General features: G+C 37.6%; 1 protein-coding gene across 5 annotated transcripts in view; it reads left to right on the top strand.

Moving 5' to 3' along the window:
- The window catches only part of GRIK2 (glutamate ionotropic receptor kainate type subunit 2), a 645,523-nt gene that overhangs the window by 455,636 nt on the left and 177,884 nt on the right, over window positions 1–12,003 (top strand). The window lies entirely within an intron of this gene.

Below are 12,003 nucleotides of genomic sequence, written 5' to 3'. Positions count from 1 at the left end.
CTCATAATTTTTTATAGAAAAATGGACATTTTGAATATTATAATGTAGCCACCCTATAAGTCAGATTCTACCCCCAACCCAAGATTTGTTGTTATTGTCTATTGTGGTTGTTGTTTGTTTGCTCAGTGACCTTGCTGAAATAATTTTGTAAAGTCTATATTCTTTGTTATGTGGAACCACTGAAGTGTGAGGTTTTTAGATTAGTGGTCTTCTATTGATTTTATTAAGATTTCCTTAAACTCCTGGAACAAAATAACAAAAAACAAAACCTCTCTCCATCTTTATAGTTTGTTTGTATATTGAGACACTCCCTCACTGTTTAGCCAGGCAGTTTACAATTCTTCCCTTCTTCCCTTTCTGCTTGCATAAAGACTGAAGTCCAGCCAGAGGTAAATGCTTAGAGTCTTCTCAGGTCTTTTCTGAGCATACATCCAGCCATAGACACCTATGTGGCTTTCTAGATTTCCTTGAATATGTGCTGGGGATTTTCATAACCCTAATTGTCCCAAGTATATCTTTTCCAAGCCTCTTCTATCCCTTCTATCCCAGGCATTTTAGTTTGTTTATCTCTTGCCCCTGCTGTTTTCTCTTGCTCAGGAAGTAGTGGCTAACATATTTCCCTTTAAATGCTTATGAAAAAACCACCCATGAAGGAACTTCAGTCCTGGGGAAGCTCCTATGTAGGCAAAACAAAGGCAAATCCTTGAGCTGATCCTTCACGGAATCATCACACAGGTGAAAACACAGAACTATGTTCTTTGAGAATAGGCCCATAATGAGCCCTATGGTTTGCACAACCTGCATCAGGAATGCAGGCTGCCATCTTCAAGGCTACTGCAGAGTTGGGGAGTGGAGGGTAGTAGTAACTGGGTAAATTGATATGCCACAGACCTCTCTTACCAAAATTCGGTAGTTTTTCTTATCATAAAGCTTTCCCTTGGTTGTTGTGAGTTTTTTATTAGATTCCAGAGTTCCTAAAAAATTGATTTCTAAAAACTCTGACAGTTTTTGCCAGCTTATTCATTGCTTCTACAGCTGCTTTTTCTCTACCATGGTAGAGTTGAGTGGTTGCAAATGTATTGCCCACAAAGCCAAACATATTTGCTATTTGGTTTTTAAGAGCCATTTTGCTGACCTCTGTTCTGGAAATCTGTATACAAAATTTGCATAAAGATATTTGATTAGTGAATGCATGAATGGATACATTGGTGGATGAATGGATGGATGAACAATAAAAATATTTTACATTTATATTTTAACATGAGGTTATTAAATGTAGATATCTACATGCATCTTGTTAAACATCATATAACAACTTGCAATGTACTCTCTTAGAAAAGCATGGTAATTTATTGATCATCATTGGAGTTGCTGTTTTTACTTATTTGTCACTATTCCATACAAGAATGGTGGTAGCCAATTAAAATCAAAACATGCCAATTGAAAACATATATTAGTACTGAGAAAACATTCTTATTTTATCATAAGCTGTTTTTTTTTTTTCTTCAAGTTCAAATCATTCATTGTGTTCTTAATCTATCCAGGGGTATTGCTTGTTTGAGCAGTGAGATAAGTCATAATGAGATAGTTACAGTGAGTTGATTACTTATTTGTTAAAGAAATATCCATCTTCTTGGTATTGCTGTGTATGATAATGTCTTTTTATCCTTAATCTCCCTTTTGAAAGCATGATTCTTCACTTTGCCTTCTCTTGAGCTTCCCAGGGCAAGACGTTGAGATCTTTTTTTTTTTTTTTTTCTCTCATATTAAGGTATAACTCTATAGTTTTAAAGAGCTGGCTCATCTCCCTCAAAGGAACTTCAGCAGCATCCTTGCCCCTGCCCTTCATGCTGCCCATTCATTAGCCTTCTACTTCTAATCAACTTTGTAGCACCTACCTGATCTCCACACTCTGTAAACTAGTTGCTCTGTAATTATTTATTATTTAATGCTTTCACTATGAAGGCAGTGATAGGATACAAAGAGTAGGTACATAAGGCTCAGAAAGTAGAAAGAAATAAATGAGTCCCTGGGAAAATATAAACTGCTCAGTTTTAAGTTTTAATCTCCATAACTTTAATATGATGTCATTATTGTAACCATGTGTCTTTTTCATTTGGCCCATATGAATGCTATTAAAAAAGGTAATTTTTGTCAACCCTATCTTCATTAAGGAAAAATTAAGAGTCATTAACAATATAAATATAAATTCATAAAATATAAATACTTTCTAGTTAAGGATATTGTTACCCATAAACAACTGGAGTTTCAGCTGGTTGCCACAAACAAATTTTAAAAGATTTCTGGTCATAAGGGTAAATTCCAAACCAGACTGGGTCTAACTGAATATCCATTTCTGTTTTCCCACATAAATGATTTGAGGGCCACTGTTTCATAGGTCCTGATATTCACCAGAATGTTCTAAAACAAGACAGAGTCATGTTTCTCAAAAATGTACCCTCTAGTGATATTTTCCCTGTGGTAATTAATGAAGCAAAGTAGCCATGTAAATAATACAGGATTATATAAAATAGATAAAAACCTTAAATTCATCACTAGATTGGAAGCTCCATAAGGGCTGGGATTTTTAGGTATTGTTTTGTTTTCTTCTTCATTGTTGTATACCTGGAGCCTAAAAAAGTGCTCGTACATAATAAGATTTTGATATATGTTTGAATAAATAAATAAATTAGTTATTAGTCCTATTGTAATAGTAGGGGATATTTTATACATATCATAGAAAATTAATTTGCATCTTAATATCCCTAATCTTCTGAAATCACGAGTAAGACAATGATAGTTCAAGGGTTAACACATGAAAAAGACAATTTAGATAAGGGCTTTAGATAAAGGCTGAGGGACATATAAATTATACACTTAAAAGTATAAAGTTTTATTATATTTAAATAAAATATTTTGATCCCCTTAACCTTAAAACATATTTTACTTTTTCAGAGCTTCATTTTGGGTTTATTCTGTGCCTAATCCCAGTCTAATGCAGATAAAAATATATGAGTTATTGCATTCCTTAAAACTGGGGTTGACAGTAGAAATGCTGACAAATCCTTATTACAGATGCCAGTGGAATGAAGTGCCTTTACCTCTAGCAAATGCTGATGTGGAGATTTAAGACTATGTGAGAAATCAGTAAAGTTGCCCAGGAGAGTTTTATCACATTATTCATTGAACTCAGTATGTGGCACAGTAATTGCTTCTGGTACCATTTTTCTTTTCTTACACGAGGTTATTATTTATCCTTGTGCTGTGTAAAACAGAGAAAGAGGGTCTAAAGGAGAGTCATAACTCGATGTAAACTATCTTGTGACACAGTGTAGCTGGAGATAGGGATCACAGCTGGAGAAGTGTGTCTTACTTCTCAGAATTAAATATAGGAAGAATGATATTAAACATTGTAGAGATCCGTAAATACTAAAAAGGTGCACTCAGATAACATATTTTTTTCCTAGTGATATGAAACCTTGTTTAAAATATACATCTAAATAGGCTTTTTAATCTCACAAGGACCAACACATTTATTTGCCTATGACAGAAGTTTCCTTATTAGCCGATAGGTGAAGGAAATCAAAGTAATAGGTATGATGGTTACTACAAAAAGCTGGATTAGTGAGATTTAAATAGTGTAATAATTTTTGGAATTTTTGCTTTTGTATCTTGTGCACATATATCCTTCACATTCCTTATACACTTTTAGGTAATCACTGACGTTCATCATATTTTTCTCCAGTGTTCCAGTGAGTTTGTATGAAAAGTGTATCATAAATATTTTGGAACAAAAATTTTAAGTAGAGAGAGACAATGATGACTTAACAGTGCAAATGGGGGAGAAACATTTTTTAGACACTCATATGTTGTTACCTAAATCTGTTGAGCTTAAAATATGCTATTTTTACAAATTCTTTTTTTTTTCCTATTTATTTATTTATTTGGTCACACTGTGGGGCATGCGAGATCTTAGTTCCCCGACCAGGTATCAAAACTGTGCCCCCTGCAGTGGAAGCACAGTCCTAACCACTGGACCACCAGGGAATTCCCTTTTTTTTTTACCAATTCTTGAAGTACTTTTATGTTAAAAACTTTTGCTCTTACTTGGAAATAGATAATTTATCACATAGAAAATGAATATTTTGGATTATGTATTTACTTCTATTCTACAGTGTTGTTTTGATTGCATTGTTCAATTAGTAAATGTATTACCATTTTGCATGCAGTGTATTACTGGCTAATCCCAGTTGATTGAAAAAATAATAAAGCCTTACAATGCATGTTAAGTTATCTAATGAGCTCTGTGTATTTGTATGGAGTTTGGAAACTATTACTAGCAACCATTTAATGTGGGAAGTATAGTATAAAAGTAAGTGATCCAGTAGTCTAACCACCTAGGTTGTATGCTGGCTGTTGACCTTAAGCAAAATACTTAGCACCCCTGCCCTCAGTTTCTTCATCTGTAAAATAGAAATAATAATATCACTGAACTCACATGCTTGTAATGAGGAATAAATAAGTTAATCCAAGGAAAGCACTCAGAACAGGGCTGGGCAGTAAGTAGATGCTTGGAAAATGTTAGATAGTGCTATTACTTAGTGTATGGAACTTGAAAAATGGTCAACCTTTGTGACTTCTAAGTAAAAATAAAATACACATCCATTTACTTATAAATCAAACTGGCTGAAACCAAAGTATGAAGTTGATAGAATTAATTATTGTAACAAAATGCTTCTTTTGATCCCCATTCCACCAGCCAGAAATTCTCTAGCTGTACCCTCCTCTTGAGAGGAGCACAATATGTTCTTTTCAAGTCCCTAACCCCCTGCCTGTGGGTGAGGAACCCGAGGATTTGTTACCACCATCCCGAAACCCCATAGGGGAACCTAGCTGTCTTATAAATTTTTCCTTCAAGTTCCCTTGGCTTCCCCAGTTGACCATAGCAGTCCATTTCCATTCAGTTCATTACACCAGTCATTTTATTTGCAAGCCTGCTATGTACCTGGTGATGTTTGGTGCTTTTGATGCAAATTTAAGGACCTATCTTGCCATATAAATGGCTCGGGTCCAGTTCAGAAGATATGCACGTAAACCAGCACTCTCTACTCAATATGATAAATATTATGGTAAAAGTATTCAAAAGTTTTTGTGGGGGCTCCCCTGGGGCTCCCCTGGTGGCACAGTGGTTGAGAATCTGCCTGCCAATGCAGGGGACACGGGTTCGAGCCCTGGTCTGGGAAGATCCCACATGCCGCGGAGCAACTAAGCCCGTGCGCCACAACTACTGAGCTTGCGCGTCTGGAGCCTGTGCTCCGCGACAAGAGAGGCCGCGATAGTGAGAGGCCCGCGCACCTCGATGAAGAGTGGCCCCCGCTTGCCGCAACTAGAGAAAGCCCTCGCACAGAAATGAAGACCCAACACAGCCAAAAATAAATAAATAAATAAATAAATAAATTTTTTAAAAGTGAAATTCTTTAAAAAAAAAAAAGTTTTTGTGGGACAGTCAGGAAAAGAGACACCTGAATATGCCTGAATTGTGAATACCCAGCACAAGAAAGCTGTTTAGCTGCAGGTTTCCTCCTCTTCCAAGGTAACAAGGTCATTTAAATTGTGATCCATGGAAATGTATTATCTAACTTAAAAGATTAGAAGTCCAGGAAGAGTGGAGAGGAAAATGAGTATAATATCCCCAAGGGTGGAAGAGGACTACATCTGTCACATTTGTAGTACTCTGTGTATCCCTGGGGAATATATTTTATATGTGATCATATATTACATAAAAATTAGACAGGATTTTTACTGTCCTTTTTACCTTATGGTAAGCCCAAATATCTAATTTTGAATTTAGTTACAGATTAATTTCTGATTCCTATGTGCTTTACCTAATTTCAGTTTAAAATGCAGCATATATGGATTTTCCACAAATTATCTTATGGTATAGAAAGTGATACAAGACTGTGGGAAAAGTATGTATCTTGGAATTCAGAAAACCTGAGTTCAAATCTCTTCTTGGCCTCTTCTTAGGGGTTCTTTATCTCCTCTTAGCTGTGTGACCTGCGAGAATTATTTAACCTCTTTGAAAAATGACAACTGTAAAATATTCCTAATAAAACTCAATTGAATCATATGAAAAGAGGCTCAACATCATCTTTCCTTAGAGAATTGTGAATTAAGGAAACTATGAAAAATCACTACATACCTATTAGAATGAACAAAATCCAGAAAACTGACAACACCAAATGCTGATTAGGATATGGAACAACAGGAACTCTCATTCATTGCTGGTGGGAATGCCAAGTGGTACAGCCACTTCGGCAGTTTCTTACAAAACTAAATGGACTCTTATATGATCCAACAATTGAATGCATTGGTATTTATCCAAATGAGTTGAAACATATCCATACAAAAACCTGCACCTGGATGTTTATAGCAGCTTTATTCATAATTGACAAAACTTGGGAACAACCAAGTTGTCTTTCAGTAGGTGAATGGATAAGTAAACTCTGCTATATTCAGACAATGGGATATTATTCAGCACTGAAAAGAAATGAGCTATCAAGCCATAAAAAGGCATGGAGGAAACATAAATATATATTACTAGGTGAAAGAAGCCCATCTGAAAAGGCTACGTGCTATATGAATCCAACTATGTGACATTCTGGAAAAGAGAAAACTCTGGACACAATAAAAAAGTTTAGTGGTTGCCAAGGATTAGAGGGGAGGGAGGGATGAATAAGTAAAGCACAGAGGATGTTTAGGGCAGTGAAACTATTCTGTATGATACTTAACAGTGGTGAGCTACATGTCATTATATATTTGACAAATCCCATAGAAAGTACCACCCTAAGGTAAACTATGGACTTTGAATGATAGTGATGTGTCATTGTAGATTCATCAAAAATAACAAATGTATCACTCTGGTGGGGGAAGTTGAAAACGGGGGAGGCTAGGCATGTGTGGCGGCAGGCGGTATATGGGAGCACTCTGAACTTTGCGCTCAATTTTGCTGTAAACCTAAAACTGCTATAGAAATAAAGTCTATTAAAAATCCATTGAAAATCATTGTATCTAAAATAATGAAATGATAATTAAAAAGTTATCTGCCAGGTACCTTTTGTTTAATTCTCCAAACAACTTTAAAAGCATTGTTAAATCAACTTAGAGATGAGATAATTGAGTCAGAAAATTAACCAATTTATCATTTATTTAATTAATATTTTCTTTGTCCCTACTATGTGCCAAGCATTGTGTTAGGCATTGGAGATACTATAATGAATCAATGTGGCTGTTATATTCCAGGGAAGCAGGGCAATCAAAAAGGATGTAAGCCAACAAATAAAAAATTGAAGATAAATTAATTATTATGAGAAAATAAAGTGTTGAGGTAGAGAATAACAGGATTCTCTTTATATAAGGAACCCAGGAAAGTTTTCACATTTCATTTGAGCCTTAAAGGAAGCAAGGAAGCTCACCAATGTTTAAGGGCGTTTTAGACAGATAGAACAATATGTTAAAAGGCTCTGAGGCAGAAAATAGCAAGATATTTGAAGAACTGCAAGAAAGCAGGATATTTAGAATTTAAAGAGAAGATGAGGTCGGGGAGGGAAAGGTAGAGTATAAACCTTTATGATGAATATTTTATTTATTTACCACACGTTTCTTGAACATCAACTAGTTGCCAGTCATTTAGTTAGGCACTGAAATATATTAATGAACATAATCTCTAATGTCTCCACACTCAAGAGTTTATATTCCAGTAGGGGAAGAAAGAAACACACACCCCCCAATAGATAAATGCACATATACATACGTGCATACACACGTGCATACATGCATGCATACATACTTCAGATTGGGCTGTGAGGAAAATAAAGCAAGGTAAAACAATAGAGAGTAACTTAGAAGGGAGAGGTAGTTTATATATAGCGTGTTTTTTCTGAAGAGGTGATATTTGAGCAGAGACCTGAATGATGAGAATGAAACAGCCATGTGAAGATCTTAGGAAAGATCCTCCCAGTCAGAAAAGGAGAGAAAAGAAGGCGATGCAAAGACCTCGGGTCAGGAATGAGCTTGGCAAGTTTGAGGACAATACCAGTGTTCCTGGACATGATGAGAGAGGGGAATGAGGAGCTAAGGTTAGAGAGGAAAGTGGGCAGGGCCTTGAAGGCCAGCGTAAGCAGTTTTGCTTTTATTCTAGTGTCAATGAAAAGGCACTGATAGGCTTTAAGCAGGTACATGATAAAGTCACATTTACTTTCAGAAGATCTCTGTGACTTTCTATGGAGAGTGGACTGTGGGGACATATAAATGGAAAAGAGAGGTAGGAGGCTACTATAGGAATCCAGCTGAAAAATAAAGATTGCGTGAACCACAGTGGTAGCAGGGATGGTGGGAAGAAATTGATGAGTTCAAAATACATTTTGACAGAAGAACTTGTACGATTTCCAAAGGTTAGAGAGTGAGAGTGATTCCCTAGCTTTTGAGTTGATCACTTTTGTGAGTGCTGGAACCATTTATCAAGATGAAAACACGTGGTGGAACAACAGGTTTCAGGGGTCACGAGAAGGAATTTGAATGTTATTCTAAATGCATTGGCAGTCTAGGGGTGGTTTGAAGTGGTGGCGGTGATATAATTCCATGTATACTTTAAGAAGATCATTTTTATTGCTCTGTAGTGAATGAGCAAAAAGAAAGGGGAGCAAGGATGATGCCTCTGTGACTGGCTTGAGTAACTGGAAACTTTCCATTTTCCGAAAGCAGAGAGAACTGAAAAGGTATACAAGTTTTGGGGAAAAGAAGAATTCAATTTGGGAATTAAGGGATGTGAGATGTCTATGAATGACTAAGTGGTACTGACAAGTGCTGCTGGAGATGTGTGCCCAAGACTTACTTGGAGAGGTCTGGGTCAGATATATAAATTTTGGAGTCATCAGCATTAAGATGTTATTGAATTTGATGTGTATGGGTAAGATCATTTAGGGATGCACTTTAAGAAAAGAAGGGGAGAGGGGTACAGGAGGGATCCATGAGGATAGAAACCATGACCTCGCTGTCTTCCCTCCCTTTGATCTCCTTCTGGGGCTTTCCATTAGTCAAAACCAATCAAAAGTCAGAGGGTACAGCAGTCTGTTAATGTGATTCGCACAGGTCACCCTCCTGGGAGAGTGAAGGAGAGTGAAGAAGATTGAAGAATGAATCTGGGACAAAAAGAAAGATACATAGCACATCCCCATCACCTTTCACTTGCTCCAAGACCTAATTAACTGAGTCATCTTCTCTCCCCTTAATAATCAATCTGTCTCCTTATATAGAATTAATTTCAAAGTGTATGTACTTGTTCCAATAACCTGCTTCTCAGGACCCTTTGTTGTTGTTTCTTTTCTACCTTAGTCTAAATGTAGAGGCATCCTGTGTTGGGACCCTGACTGATAAAAGAATCAGGACGTAAGTATAGAGATTGGTCCAATAAGCAGGGGGCCAATTCCTCCATAGCAGTAGACAAAGGAAAGAGAAAATGAGCACAGATAAATGGCTCTGGTGGGTTTTGTGGTCTGAAGGTAAAGGTATCACATGTGATTGCTTTTAATTTCTTGCTGAGGTAATTAACTGAGTATTAGAGTGGGAAGCTGTAAGTATAAAGAAAAATGTTCATCTCATAGAGTTGGAAATGGATACTACCACAAAATGTTTAAGGATATTAATTTTAGGTGTAAACAATGAACAATGTTCTACTCTTCAGGAGGAGGCATGGGAAAGACAAAAAGTTGTTTTACGTAAGGCATGGTTTTTGTAAAGCCGAATACCCAAGCACAAGACGGGCAAAGGGCATGAGAATGCATGTAGTATAGAAATTATACTAGTGGACCAAGGGATGTAGGGCTGACAATGAAGTGAGGAAGGGGTTGATAGATAGTGGGAAAATGCGGAGGTCACTGTGTTAGAGGCCTTTATGGAACTGAAGAATTGTAGGCATGGGTGTGATTGAACTATGAGTTGGATTAATGGGCTGTTAGAAATCCTAATTCAGAGGTATATCATTTCCTGAGAAATGCAGAGTGCAGTTTTGATCATGGGAGAGGGAGGCTAAATGAGAGAAGGATTTGGCAATGAGGAGGTAAAAGGATTGAGTGTGACCATGTTGATCCAAATGGATTTTGAATACAATAGAGAAGGTTGATAAGATTTGGAAGAGAGAAAAATTGTCATCCAGTTGCTAAAAATTTGAAAAGTAAAGGCTTCTCTTCCCACTTATCGCACAGATCTTAGTAAATCTTCTGATTCAAATTTCACTGGATAACAGCAATTGTAAAGAGAGAGCCTGGTGTAGGAGGGTGGCATGAACCTCAGAGAAGCAAAGATTATCTCAGGAGGCAGGGGAAGAAATGGTCTGGGGCCACAATGAGGGGCAAGGGAAGGCACCAAATGTGCTTCTGTCCCTGAGGGGTGTGGGGGTGACACTGAAGAGAGTCTCTGGGACAGAGGATATAGTTCGGTAAGGCAGGAATGAAAGGGACATTGCAAAAATTGCGTGAAGATGTGGAACAAGGTGCTGATCTTTGAGCAGGACTTCTTTCCCACAGTGGAACATCAGGAGAGCAGGAAACTGATCAAGCTAGAGTGTGCATGAAACAGTAGGGTCAGGCCAGGTCAAAGGTTATGGGAAGAAAGATGGAATTAGCCTTGTTTCTGAGATGAGTATGGGCGAGCTGACACATTGCTGTTTGTCCAAAACTTCTTTAGGTATTATGGCCCTCATGAGATGACTGTTGTTCTCCCGGGGTTGGGAAGAGGGTGATTGCATTGCTAGATGGACTGGCACGGCAGCCTCCTAAGCTTTTTCACTTTGCAGTGTCTTTCTCTAAGAGAGAAGCTTCCAGAGGCTTTGCCCATTGTCAAATAGTAAGTAGTAGAGTCAATTGCACCCTGGTTTCGTTACAGGACAATCTGTCACACAATGCTCCACCCACTCCCAATATAATATGCTAATACATGGATTCTCTTAGCCCTTAGTAAAACATATAATCTTTTTTTTTTTTTAAAGAGAACGAACAAGTTCTCTGCTGTCTCTTTTTTTTTTTTTTTTTAATTAATTAATTTTTATTTTTGGCTGTGTTGGGTCTTCGTTTCTGTGCGAGGGCTTTCTCTAGTTGCGGCAAGTGGGGGCCACTCTTCATCGCAGTGCGCGGGCCTCTCACTGTCGCGGCCTCGCTTGTTGCGGAGCACAGGCTCCAGACGCGCAGGCTCGGTAGTTGTGGCTCACGGGCCCAGTTGCTTCGCGGCATGTGGGATCTTCCCGGACCAGGGCTCGAACCCGTGTCCCCTGCATTGGCAGGCAGATTCTCAACCACTGCGCCACCAGGGAAGCCCCTTTAAACATATAATCTTTAATAGGACCTGCTTTGCAGAGCCTTACAAGATTTGGCTCCCCACTTGCTCTTCATTCTTACCTTGTTCAACTAATTCCCTCACATACTGGATGTGACTTCAATCACATTGATGGCTGTTGTCCTCGTCCCTAAACACTCTAGTATCATATTGATCTCAGGCTTTTTACTGCTGTGTCCTTGTCCTGAGATGCTCTTCTTTCAGATTTTCAAATGGCTAGACTCCTTCTCATCTTTTAGGTTCTAGTGCATGTTTCATCTCCTCAGAAAAGGTTTCCAGACATATTACTCAATTCTGTCTTATCTTCTCTTATCTTGCCAAGTACCTTGATGTCATTCAATATCTTATTGCCCTAGTTTATGTTTTTATACGATTTATCAGCATCAGAAGTAATGTGTTCTGGTCGTTTAGGCATTTATTATTGTTTTCGTCCCCTATATCATAAACTTCATTTCTCAGGGATTTCTCATTTATATAGAGGAGGGCTGGCTCATAGTAGGCTCCAAAAAATCTGTTGGATGAATGCATAAACACTTGATAAACGTTAGTTTCTTCTATATTCTAAAGTAAGCTACTACTTTTTCTCTTATAATTATAGTAGTAGTAATTTTCATG

The sequence above is a fragment of the Eubalaena glacialis genome, chromosome 12, assembly GCF_028564815.1.
Source record: "Eubalaena glacialis isolate mEubGla1 chromosome 12, mEubGla1.1.hap2.+ XY, whole genome shotgun sequence".
Lineage (NCBI taxonomy): Eukaryota > Metazoa > Chordata > Mammalia > Artiodactyla > Balaenidae > Eubalaena > Eubalaena glacialis.
Note: the sequence above shows the minus strand (reverse complement) of the source record. Positions and strands in the feature narration are given on the sequence as shown.